This window comes from Monodelphis domestica, chromosome 2 (assembly GCF_027887165.1).
Source record: "Monodelphis domestica isolate mMonDom1 chromosome 2, mMonDom1.pri, whole genome shotgun sequence".
Taxonomy (NCBI): domain Eukaryota; kingdom Metazoa; phylum Chordata; class Mammalia; order Didelphimorphia; family Didelphidae; genus Monodelphis; species Monodelphis domestica.
The window spans coordinates 474,504,765-474,516,473 of NC_077228.1; positions in this window are offsets into that span (position 1 = coordinate 474,504,765).

The following is an 11,709-nucleotide window of genomic DNA, read 5'->3' on the forward strand; positions in this document are numbered from 1 at the left end:
TAAATTTTCCAAGCCCTCAGGATTTCATACTCTTCTTAGGGTATATTACAAACTTTCTGTCAGTGTGTGCAACCATTTACTACTGAATGACCTACAAATTATTTATCTTCCTAAGTATTAGCTTGGCTCTTAAATTTAATGTTATTTTATAAGAAATAACAATGGCAAGGATTTCAAAGGCTAGAATGTTTTGGCTTATCTTCAGTTTAAACCTCTGTTTGTGTGTGTTAGTGTTTTTATTCCAAATCTATCACCACTTCTTTAGCTAATTTCTATGTGTGAAAAAGTCATTAATATTTAATGATTATATCTGGTTATCAATGTAACTAATATTTCAAGATATTTGCATCTTAAAAAACCAAACCAACTGAGGAATTAGATCAGGCTAGTAGACATCAACATTTTTTCTGACTAGTTCCATAGTGGAACCATGGTTTAATGGATGTAAAAAATAGATTGTTTTTGAGTTGATAACTTCAACAATGAAAATGTTAGGAAAAGAAACAGATTATAGGATTATACTTTTACTCCTGTGAGCACTTATTTCTGATGTTCCTTGGAAGACTGGAAAACAAAATAGAGTGAGAAATAAGAGATCTTTCATTTAATCTTGTTCTACCACATATGAAATTTTGGACATGTCCCATAATCTCATATGGACTTAAAATGAGGAATTTGCACTTCATGGACTATAAAATTTTACAACTCTAAATTTCACCGAACATCTAAATGAATCAATAAGCATTCACATAATACCTACCATGTGTTAAGCACCCTTTCAGATGGTACAGAGAAAGTACATATTCTCAAGAAGCTTGTATTCTATTGGGGGAGGCAGGAAAATAGACAATTCTTACATATGTGGTAAGATAATACAAAAAGATAGAATAAATATATGGTAAAGTTCCTTTAGGTTTTGCTGTCATTTTATTTGTTGATAGACAGCCAGCCAGCCAACCAGAGAGAGAGAAAGATTTATTTTTTAACAGAGGGTGGTAAAAGCAGTGTGAAAGTTATTAATTTCATTCAGAATGTTTTCATGGGTCAAGTGATAGCCAACTGGAAAAGAACTTGGTCCTTCACATTGCTTATTGTCTTTAAAAATTATTCATCATTTTAAAAAATTACTTGCTTCCAGTCAACTATTGTAAAAATAGAATCAAATCCAGGACTTCAATCCCCAGAAATCCTTGCTCCACTTCCCCAGAATGCCCTCCAATCTCACTGAATTCTCACCTGGGCAGAGATCAAGATGGGGTATTTAAACCTGGTTGTGAATAGGCTCGGGCTCTTTTGGACTTCCATTTTGGAGCAGACACATCTCTTTTATGCTGTGAGGTTATCTTGTCTAGGCCTCTCTGGCCTAGGCATGTGTTTTCTTATTCTGTTTTTTCTTTAATCCTTAACCTTTAATAAACCTCATAAAAATATAATACTCCTTGCACAGAGAAACTAATTTCTATCTGCCTCAGTTCCTAAAATTTTAATCTTTACACTATGAAGAACAATTTAGGGTTAAAGACAGTTCTCCAATAATCCACTACCTTTTAAGAGAGTACACTGATACATGTTCATCAAAATAATGATTATTATATTTATTTGAAAGAATAACCAAAGCTATTAAAGATAGTACAAAATGCAAATATTTTGTATATTCATTAGAATAATGAAAATTTAAATATTCTATTTCCTCTTCTGTTAATCTATGCAATATGATTTATAGATCAGTAAATATTCATCTATTTTACCTTTATTGTCAGAAAATTTCTTGTAACAATTGCTTTCATTTCATCTTTATTAATTTTGAATTCACTCTTCATTTTTGATACTGGTAATTTTGTGTTCTTTTTTTAAAATCAAATTAACCAATGATCTATCCATTTAATTGTTTTTTCTTTCATAAAACCAGTTCTTCATCTTATATATTGTTTCAATGGTTTTCTTACTTTCAATTTTATTAATCCTTCCTTTGATTTTAATCTTTTTTTAACATGCCTAATTCATTCATCTCTACTTTCTCTATTTTATTCATATAAGTACATAGAGAAATAAATTTTCTTTTAAGTACTGCTTTGGTAACATCTCATTAATTTTGATATGGTGTCTCATTGTTCTCATTTTCTTTAACAAAATTTTTTTAACAAGAAGAGTTTATTACACAAGATAAATTCAGACATAGTCTTCACCAAAGAAAATCATTGCCAAGAGATTTTCTATAATACACTAATAAAAGATATCCATGCTTCTATCACTGTAGCTGGGTTCTGCTACTTTCGTATGTTCTAAATTTTATCTTAAGTTTAAAATTTCAACACAATAATTCTGGTATAGACTCTCTTGCCTTGTCCATTCTGAGAACTGGCATGGGCTCCTCTGGAATGGAGACTTACTGTGCTATAGGTGAAAGACTGGCAGGGACTTATGTGTCAGTAATATGGGCTGATAGGATGACACAAATGATGCACATGGAACCCTGGGATATTCAGAGATCCTGGCAGAATGAATCATTGTGATCTTCTTTGAAGATCTGTCCCTGAAAGGCAACAAAATTCATAGTAGAGTCTCTGCCAACCCCTGGGGGATTTGACTGTTCTAAGGTTTGCAAACATCAAAATTCACCCATTGGTAATTGTCATATTCCTGAGCTCCTGGACATCTCTGGATCAGATTGTGAATGTTTGCGTGAGAAAATCCAAACAAATCAGTCCCACATTGAAGCACAATGGCAAGCAGCTTCCCCAAGCTACACTGATGGGTATTGAGTAGCTCAGTAGAAGGATCCATAATGACATTCTTAGGGTCATCTTTAGGTATAATTTCAAAATGGGGCTACATATCACCATCCTTGATTTTACAGGCATACAAATATTTCTGTTCTGTATACTTCATACTGGCATATATTTTGGCAGTGCAGAAACCCACAGGGTAGACTAGAAACCTCATCATCAAAGCCACAGGTCAATCAGTGACCATCTCTCCTAAGCTATAAACTGTCAGATGTCCTACATTGATGGGAAACACAGGCTGCGCTGAGGGATCCAGGACAATGAACTGAACCAACTTGTGGTCACCTCCCCCAATTTTCTTTCTCTTGGATGCTATCTTCAGAATTTCCATTTTTTTTCTTTTTTTCTTCTTCTTTTTTCTTCATCTTGGGTTCATTACCAAATTGTTCTTCAGCCACAGAGTTGAATACAGGAACAGGTCTGGCTACTTGAATGGGACCCACAGAGGTGGCCACACCATAACTCAAAGGCGGGTTAGAATTTTGGGTGGTAGCTATAGTCGGTCTCCCCTTCAGTCATATTTTGCAGCTGAAACAGCTTTTTCAGGAGGTACTTTTTCTCTTATTTTCTTCTGATAAACTTCTTAAGTCAGGTAATTTCATCATTAATGTCTACATTTTTCAAACAACATAGCCTTGGCTGCATTCCCCAACTGTACTTCTCTTTCTGACACTTTTTGGAAGGCTTTTTCTTCCTTAGCTTTCTCCCTTGCCAAAGGTACAGAGAAAAGGAAGTGAAGCTGCCTAGGAGACTCATGACCCTGACTAGCCTCCTGGGATCCTAAGGATGCTTTCTATGTACATTGCCGGCTATCTGGTACTAGTGCTGTGATTCTGGTCCTGCTAGTCACAAGAAAGGACTATGATTTGTTTTTTGAGCTACTTATTCTTTAGAATGTTTATTTATTTTTAAATTAATTTTAACCTATCTTTCTATAGTGTTTTTTGAATTAAAAATTTATTGCAATTTTCTGAAAAAGACACATTTAAATATTTCTGTCTTTCTGTATTTAATTGTAGTTTTTAATTTTTTTAACTTTTGTGTAGGTGCCATCTACCAAACAGATATTTTTCTCTATTACCATTCTACTTTATCCAGAGATCTATTACATCTAACTTCTAAAATTCCTTGACTTCTCTCTTGTTTATTTTTTCATTAGATTTATTTAATTCTGAGAGGGGAAAGTTGATAAAATTATACAAAGTTATATTTTCTGTTTCTTCATGTGGCTCATTTACTTTTTATTTTAAAATGTGGATGCTATACCATTCAGTTCATATATATTTAGCATTGCTATTACTTCATCACCTATGACACTTTTTAAGATGTAATTTCCTTCTTTATCTCTTTTAATTAAAACTCTTTTTACTTTTGCTTTGTCTAAGATTATGATTGCTACCCCTACTTTTTTTTTTTAAATTCAGTTGATGCATAATAGATTCTGATCAAGTCCCTTTGTTATGTATGTGTCTCCCTGCTTCAGATATGTTTCTTGTAAACAACACATTGCAGGATTCTAGTTTTTAATATAATCTGCTATCCACTTCAATTTTATGGGAATCTTCATCCCATCTACATTCATAGTTATATTTAACCCTGTTTCTATGTCTGTCTCCACTCCTTTCACCATAGCCAGTCTCACAAGCATTTTTGCTCCTGACCACCCCCTCACCAATTAATCCTCCTTCCTAGTCCCCTAATTGTTAACAATATTATTCCCTAGATTGCATAGTATGAAGAACTATTGTTCCCAACCCAGAGATATTATGATATTGGCAATACTTTATTTTGACTGTCTCAGTCAAGAAGGAGCATACACCCATTCACTTCCAAAATGGCATGTATGTTTACTTGAAAACAGAGATAAAATCCTTGATAAATGCCAGAACTGAATTACTGAATTTACTTATTGAATCAAAATATTATATATGTATATCTATGCATGTGAAGATTTTAATAATTCAATGGATCTGATTTGAGGCAGTTAGATGAAACAGTTGATGGATCCCTGGTCATGAGTCAAGGCTATTTGAGTGCACTCAGGCATTTACTAGCTGTGTCACTGAGCAAGTCACTTAGCTTCTGACTTCCTCAGTTTCCTAAGCTGTAAAATAAAGATAATAATAACACAGAGCTCCCAGGGTTGTTATGAGGATTAAATAAAGTAACATTTAAAGAACTTTATTTACTTTAAATTGCTATATAACTAGTATCATCACCATCAACAACATGTTATTTTGATTATATAATATTATAATATAATTAATCACTATCAATGTGTAATTAATAACATGAAAATGATTATGGACAATAATATAATACTAAATTAATATGCTATTATATTGTGATGATGATGATGATGATTCATATCATTCAGCATAAGAGAATATTTGGGAAATTGTAGAAAACTTTTATTGACTGTAAGGTTTCCCTGTGAAACAAGGAAACAGATTTTTTAAAAAAACGAGCCTATGGAACTTCTATATGACAGAAAATCACATAGTATTACAAGTTATAAGGAATCAAAATTATGAAATTACTGGTCACTTAAAAGGCAACTAAAAGAAAAATACATTTGCTGACTGTAGAGCAAGAATAAAGAATAACCAATGCAAATACTCTATAACAAAATGGTATTCCTATAATAGAAATAATAATAGCAATTAATGTTATATTAATTATTATATTAATTTTATTCTTTATTCTTGCATTCCTTCTTTGTACAGAGACTAGAAAAAAGGAATTCATTGAGTGCCTGATTTTTCTTTTGCAAATTATCTTACCCATCTCTTAGGTGGTCATGGTTTTCAATTAAGAAGCTCTGTAGTTTCATAAGGTTTGATGGAATTAGCTCATCATTTATCCAGAGAAGTGTACAAAGGATTTAATCATATATGAGAAATACTTTTAACCATTTGGAAGCTGCTCTGGAAATCCCCATGGCTAAGGAAAAATAACTAAAAATAGCACATGCCTCCATGCTTTATGATTCACTTGATATTAATGGAGAATCATTTTCTTATATGCAAAAAAAAGAGGAAGATTGGATTTGATGGTCTCTGAAGTTTCTTTCAGCACTAAACCTATAATCTTCTAGTAAAAATTATCTGCTTTAGCATGTATCAAGGAATTATTAATTATTTTAATATATGCATAAAAGACCTATAGTTGGAAGAGTACTTAATGTGTCATATTTGATCTTAAAAAATTGTCAACAAACAATAAGGACAATGAGAACATGAATTTTTTGTCTTTTCAGTACATTTTGTGATTGCAAAGATGTGGTATTCTGGAGAATATTGTCTGAAAAAAAACCTGTCAGTTCCCTTATCATATTTCATCAGGCATATATACATAGTTCATACCCATTAAAATGTTATAGAGGTGAGAGCATAGGCTTAAGGATTTGTTATTATTAATATGTCTCTTGGTATGCTTTTTACAGCAGTAATATCATCTAATATCTAAAGTAACCATGGTGCTTCTAATATTAGAGATCTGACTCAGTCAGAAAGACCCAGATTCATCTCTTATATGATACAGACTGGCTCTGAGATTTTGGACAAATCACTTAACTCCCTTACATATAACTCTCTAGAAATAAGGGAACTCTATGAAGAGATGAAAAGAGAAGACAAGAAAAGAAAAATAATAAATATCATGATTACATTAAAGAAAAAAATAGCAACAGGGGAAGGAAAAAGCACTGCCCTTGGGGTGCTGGGCAGAGGGATGTGTGATATGAACAATGTCCTCAGGTGTGTGTGGAGAGGGGGTATAGAGCAGCTCCATCTGACAAGCCCTGGCACATATGCCATAGGTTCACCAATATGGGTCTAGGCTATGATTTACTCAGATGGCTATCTTTTGACCAAGATTCAGAAGAGGGTGTGTTTTAGATGTTCTCCCCAGCTGAATCACTTATTTTAGTTTATGAGTTATTTAAGTGACTTGGGACTTTAAGTATAGAGAGAATCTGATGAGAAATTAAGTATTATATCTATGTATCACAATCACAAGCCCAGTGAAATTTATTATCTTTCCCTTTATGGGAATATACATAGATGTTAGTAATATGATATTCAACAATAAAAGTCATGGAATATAACTTTTAACTGCTACAACAATCCTCCCAGTTTTCAGGTAATTAAAAGAATATATAATTGCAAATTTTCCCATATTCCTCATCCCAGAATTCTCTGGGACCCTAGGAAGAATTTATTATTGTTTTTTCAAGTGCTTCCTCCTGTGGCTTGCACCAAAATATCACAACCAAACTACAGAGACAAAACTTTAGTTGACTTTCTAATTACAAATCAAGACAGACAAAGCTTAATTTGTTCAGCAACTTTTAAAAATAATCCCCATTCTTCAGGAGAAGGGCTTGATTTGCATCATTTCTATGTGAGGAAAAAATAGCTCTAATATCTATTTTATATACAACAGCTTAAGTAGCTATTGTCAATGTAGTCTAGGAGTGTGGCATCATCCTAAATGTCTACAGCTCCCTGACATTAGTCATCAGTGTGCAATACTAGTACAGAGGGCAGAACCAGGATGGTATATCAACAGTGAATCAGGAAGCATAGGCTTGTGGCCTGTTCTCTTCTATGTTTGGTGCTGGCTGAATTTCTTTCTGTGTTAACATGACTGGGGCTCCTACATGATGGCCACAGAATAGCAAGCTAAATGAAGCAGCAAGGAAAGTAATTGCTCTCTATCTCTCTCCTTCATATTTTTCCCTTACCCATTTCTGATTGAATAGAATAATTTAATTTATGGTCAGTCTCATAATTTTCTAGGAAGATTTCAGTAAATTTTAAGGGGGATGGAGTAGGAATATACAGCTATCTTAGCCTTCATTGAAGCAGATATTGGGATACTGTTACTACCACAGAGATATTTGTTGAAATCATAGGGAGACTGGCAGAGTAAGTCTAAGAATCATGGAGAGTGGTGATGTATACCAGTGCCATAGCCCTGGCACTACCCATTCCTCCTGCAGTATAGATGTTGAGCTACCCCACACACACCAACTCTCCCTCATCACATTCTGTGGGTTTCAGAATGCTCTGCCTGGGTAAGTTAGTGACTTTTTATAGCCAGTCCCACACATGCATGGAGTGAGAAATGTGTGTGTTATTCTCAAGTTATTAATAGGTATTAATATCTAATATTAATAAATTCTTACCAAAAAAACTTTACTATAGCTTTAAGGGAGTCTGTCTGGGAATTACCCTAGACTGGAGTCCTGATCAAATCTTAAGTAGCAATCTTGAGTACCCATTAGTCTCAGAAGACTTTTATTGTATCTTTTTATTTGGATTATTGAAGTTTATTCCTGAAGGTCAAGCCCAATGGTTTGATTGATCCTCTCATCAGACCCTCCTAAATAATCTAGACATGAATTATTCCCCTCCTTATATTTGTCTCCAGCTTCCTGGTCATTTCTTTAACATATTGATTTGTTTGGATGTATACATTGTGAAGCTATTCTCCAATTTCTTGGAGATGTTAATTAGCTTGGATGTGTTCTCCTAAAGCCATTGTAAAGCTATTCAACACTGTCTCCAACTATTGTAAAAATGGTCTGAGAGACTTGATTGCATCAGAATTCTTCTATAAGTAAGTGATTTTTCTGTGAATTTTTGGGCATTCATCTTGGATCAAGGACTTGAGACAGTGAACCTACCCCCATCTCTCTCTTCCTTAAGCATTATATTGTAAATGATTAATTTCCCAGTCATATACTTTTAAATAAATGGTAAAAGAGGGTGAACTTTGACATTTCCAAGGTCCCTTCAAATTCCACTCTATACACTTAGATCTCTGGGAAGATGAGTTGAGGGATATGAGGAATGAGAGAGAACTCTCTTTAGACTCTATTTTTAATGGATGAAAGAGTTTGTCCATTTGTGAATTATCATAGTTCCTTTAAGAATTTCTATGTAGTTTGCTTTTTTCCCCACTGTTAATTGGCTACTGCGGCAGCCATGATGCATATATAAGACTGGAGGAAAATTCTAGTGACATATTAATGAAATCAGCCAGTTGAAAGAGATCTTGAGCTGGGAGATTGCACTAAGTATTAATAGAAAATTTTAAAACAGTGTTAATTCAACATAACTTAATATGAGTAGTACAGAAGTTTTTCCTCCTTGCATTTCTAATATCTGGCTAGCTAGGGAAAATGGTGCCTGCCTGAGGGCATGCATGCCTGAGGGTTGCTAAAAGCACTGGCCCTAGTTTAAGCAGAGTTGGTAAAAGCAGAATTTATTGACAGCCTTAGGTGGTTTGACTAATCCCACCTATGGTATTTAAAAGCTAATTGGGAGCCATTAGGTTGCTTTGTTTGTTTCTAAATGAGGCTGCTGCCCTGGGTGGGAGATCTGCCTCTCAGGACTCATTGGGGATAAGAAAGCCAAGATTTGTGGTATCTGTGTCACAAAGTAGAGTTTTGACTTTTCTGTAGTTGTAAAATAGTAGTTTTCTTGTTTTCCTTTCATAATTTTTCCTGTTTCTTCTCCTATGTCTGTCCAGTCATTCCCAATTTCCTTTGTAGGATAATTAGGCATCTTCCTCACTGAAAACACTGGTCTTCATCCTGGTCCAGTTTTTTTCTTTATCTAAATATTCTCCTTTGGAAATCTCATTTGTTTATTCTGTTCACTGAACAACATGATGCAGGTGACCCATAAATCTTTTCATTTGGACCAGTCTCTCCACTAAAACTCACATCTTTATTGCCAGGTCTACATTGGATGTTTCCACTTTGACATCTCATTAGCGTCTTAACTCAACAGATCCAAATTGGAACCCATCTAACTAATCATTCATAACTCCAAATTTCTCTCTTCTTGCCATCGTTTTAATTTCTCATTCATTCTGATCTCTTACTTTTCCCACACCAGTCTCCACCACCCAATGGACAAATCATGTATGTTAATTCTATCCTCTGTTAAACTGGAAGAAACACAGAACTTTTATATAGTTAAGAAAAAACACTTTAATTTTGGATAGGAGTTCATTGCTAAATTAGTCCTCCTTGAAGAGCTGTGTATTATAAAACTATGCAGAGTGCCAGACTTTGATAGGTCTGGTCACTGGGTTCCTGGGAGGGCCACCACTGGAGGTTATAACTTTGAGAAACAAAAGAATTTAAGGGAGTTATATACCATTTTAGGGTATTAACTAGAAAAAACACAGAACTATTAAATAGTCAAAAATCACTCTTTAATCAAGGGCAAAAGTGGTTCAGCACTAAAAGACCTCAGAAATAATAGGCCACAACAACAAATCTGCTCGTTCCACACAACTACACAGAGTCCTAAGATTGAACTCTGGCCGCTCTGGTTACTGACCCCTGGGAGTACCACCAACTCAGGATTGTGAATCTTAAAAACTACTCAGACTGTACCTTAGAAGATTTGGTTTAGCTATTCCCTTATTGTAACAATGGAGATACTTGGTCTAACAAGAATCAGGAATGTATTGAGAACTTTTAAAATCACTCCACCCTAAATAGACATACCTTAGGGGAAAATAAAAGTTGTAAATTCCTGATTGAACAATGAAGGTACTTAACTCATACCTTATAGTGAAGCTAGGACCTTAAACTAAGTCTATTTTTAGATCTAATACAAAAAGGTATTAAGTACCTATAAAGGTTAAATTAATCACAAAAAGGTCAAGTAACTTATAAAAGGAAAGCTTAACAAAGAGGTGTGAAGTACTCAGAAGATATAATCTAACCAGAGAAGGTGAGAACCAAAGAAATTGAGAACTAAGAATGGGCAGTCCTGGAAAAAAGCATCTACTATGATTGGTAGATGTGAAAATTTAGGGGAGGTGACATAAGAGAAAATTTCTTTAAAAGGAAGGGGTAAAAAGTCAGTTGAGCAATTCCATTCTGAGTGGAATTGGATTCTGAACTCAGTTCAGGAGATTGAGTTCAGTGGAGGACTAGAACCCAACATGGAGGCAGTCTCGTGGTGAGTGATAAGACCCTTAGGATCAGGGAGGCCACTTTGGCCAAGGCCTTTAACTTCTGCCTAGCTCATCCTGAGACAGAGCAGTTTAAATTTTCTCTCTCTCTCTCTCTCTCTCTCTCTCTCTCTCTCTCTCTCTCTCTCTCTCTCTCTCTCTCTCTCTCTCTCTCTCTTTCTCTCTCTCTCTCTCTTCCTTAAATCCTTCTCTCTATATTAATTAAAATCTCCATAATTCCCAGCTGACTTGAGTATTTTATTATTTGGGAATTTTCCATGGCGACCACTTATTTAGATTTAAGTCAAAACACTAGAATTATCCTTACAGAATGGACTCCAGGGAACAAAAGAATTTGGGGAACCTATATACCATTTGGAGAGTCCAGGGACAAGGAAAGATGATTGATATCACTATAACTACAAAGAAAATGGTAGTGTTCCAACAACACTGACAGGATACAATCAAGCTTGGGAAAGGAATCATAGCTAGAGGCTAGGGTGTAAGAGAAGGGGCCACTAACAATAGATACTAACTGATGGTTCCTGCCCAGGTGTGGATCTTCTTGGGAAAAATTCTGGTACAATAGGGGAGACTACCTAAAACAAAGAGGGTCCTTAGCATATGCTTAGTCTCACCCAACTAGGATTGTCATTTCCCTGAGGGTCTTCTACTCAGTCTGAAACTGCTAGTTTGGGATTACATTCAGGGTAGATTCCCATGAGAAGAGGGAACAAGGACAAGCTTTGGGGTGTCCAATCTATAAGCTAGTCCTGACAATTGGGGTTCATCAGATCTCACTAGGTAACAAGTTTGGGATTCCTAGATTCCATGTTGACAAGGGGAACTGAGGACTGAAAATGGGAGAGTATAGTATATCGACTTTGCAATGGTGACAAAAAATGAAGGGTTCTAGACAAGAATAACAGAGAGACTGATA